The sequence below is a fragment of the Branchiostoma belcheri genome, unplaced genomic scaffold (assembly GCF_001625305.1).
Source record: "Branchiostoma belcheri isolate BF01 breed outbred unplaced genomic scaffold, Haploidv18h27 scaffold31, whole genome shotgun sequence".
Taxonomy (NCBI): domain Eukaryota; kingdom Metazoa; phylum Chordata; class Leptocardii; order Amphioxiformes; family Branchiostomatidae; genus Branchiostoma; species Branchiostoma belcheri.
In genome coordinates this window covers 1,140,374-1,142,906 of record NW_017803921.1, presented here as the reverse complement: position 1 = coordinate 1,142,906, position 2,533 = coordinate 1,140,374, and positions in this window count along the sequence as shown.

Here is a 2,533-nt window from a genome sequence, read left to right as displayed (position 1 = left end):
CGGGACTATTGACTAGAGTTCCATGATCTCATACCTTCGCCAAATGATGTTAATCTTTATGATAATATTATGTAACATTCAATAGGACGACACAAAAATGAATTAATCTAGTCAAGTCAAGTCAAGTCAAAGCCTTTATTTTCCTTCGAATGCTTGTTCGGCGCAAGGCCGCTTTTCAACAAGGTCGAAGTTGAGGGGAGGGGTCACGGATAAGAACCAAATCCATACAAACATAAATAATAAGTAATTAAATTAAGTCATCTCTTAACAATACATTGCAAACAAGAGTTCCGAGATCTCATACCTCCATGAAATATGGGCTTGAGATGTAAATGTAATTTTTTTCTTTAATTACGCAAATGACCGCTGCATTAACATAATATATGCATCGTGATGTTAACTTTTGATTAACTTCCCAATGTCCCAAGTATGACATTCCCATCATTCACCATTGAGAAATCATAGATTTTTTGCATCAATTATGCAAATTAGGTCATCATTTGCATAATTAGTATCTGTTGATGTTCCATCTGCCATAGGTTACATACATTACATGTATGAAAGTTCTATAATGTAAAACACTGTAATTATAGAATTTCCTCATTAATTATGCAAATAAAGTCCTCATTTGCATAATTTGCAGTTAATTATGTACATCTCTCTGTCAGATACCTACACACCAAAAATGATGAAAATACGCTGTTCCTATCTGGACTTATTGGCTTTCAAAGATTTCGCCCGAAAGTCCCCTGCAGTTCCTGAACAAGCTGCTAGGGGGACCAAACCCACACCACTTATTCCTGACAGGAAAAGCTATCTGTCACCAAATATTCAAGACCATAGCATGTTCAGGACCAAAGATACAAAAACCGGAAGTTCTGCTGCAGTCCAAGGTCATCCACCAGGAGGCCCATATTGACCTTGACCTTTGTCTTCCTAAGACTTATCAGCATACCAAATATCATCACAATCCATAAAGGCGTTATGAAGTTATGCTGACTACAAAGTTGCGGAAACACACACAGACACACAGACACACACACAGACACACAGACACACAGACAGACGCCGCCAAAAACAATACCTCCATTTTTCATGGAGGTAATAATAAGATTTATTCAGGATGTGGAGGTGCCAACATATATATGACCCTTACATTCTGGTTGTACATTCATGGTAGTGACATTCTTTCTACAATGTCTATGACCTTCCCTTTACCTGCTGTATGCGCCGTTCCATTCTGGGTTTGTGTCCGCGGAGTGTCTTGTTCATGGAGGCTAACAGCATTTCTCTCTGGAGTTCACAACTCTGAACGGCTTTCTGAAGGTCAATGTGTGACGTCACGTTCTGAAGTTCAGTACCTAGGTACGTTCGGAAGGAAAATCAGTGGTAACCTGACTACACCAAGCTTCTATGAGACTACCCTCCGCCCCCACCTCACACACGCACACGCTAGTCAGGTCCCAGCTGACTACATCACGCTTCTAGCAGCCATCTATATGTATGTTTGTATGTCTGTGTGGGTGTGAGGGCGTTTATGTGTGTGTATGCTTGTTTGTTTGTATGTATGTACGTATGTATACATAGATATAATTCATGTATGTATTATGTAACATTAGGACTATTGATAATATTATGTAAGTATCAGTATGTATGTGGGTGTGATATGTGTGTCCACTCGCGTGTGTGTCTGCGTGTGTGTTTATGTATATACATGTATGTATCTATGTATCAGCATGTATGTATGTATGTATGTATGTATGTATGTGCGTGGGTGTGCGTGTGTGTCAGGGTGTGTGCGTTTATGTATGTATGTATCAGTGTATGTGTGTGTGTGGGGGGGGTATGTATGTGTCTGTGTCTGTGTTGTGTCTGTGCAATTTCTTTGTGAGTGTGTGTGTGTGTGTGTGTGTGTGTGTGTGTGTGCGCGCGCGTATGTGTGTAGATGTTACTGACATTTGTACACTCACCTGTTAACATCCAAAAGTTGAGGAACATCGACACGACCATGCAGACCAGCACGACTTGCCGGAGGAACATCATCCGGCGTATCCGAGACAACACCATGATCCAAGTTCTCGTCTGCCTATACAAGATACATGGATAGCACTCGCTATTTTGCATACATATCATTTATTCAGCGGACATACAAGTAAAGGCAAGGTTTTTCCGACTGGTCTTGCACCAAAGCCAAGGTCGGCATCAAGAGGACTCGGACCATTAGTAGACCGACCGGTTCAGTCGTTTAAGCGTTACTTTGTTCCAAAAGAAGGCGTCTCTCACACCGTTCCGTCTGGCCCATGGCCTTTGGCACTTCTTATTCCAAGTCATGTTTACCTGTAACGTTACACCTGCCAACTGACAACATCTCCCATCAGCATTTGTGCGAAAGTGTCTTTTGTGCTGATCTACTACTACAGTTGACTGCCCTTTGACAATGAGACAAAAAATAGGCAAAGGTTTGAAGAACGTAACTTAAGACGAGTTTGATCTATGAGTTAGATGAGTCTGGTTAGAGTGGCGGGGGGGGGGG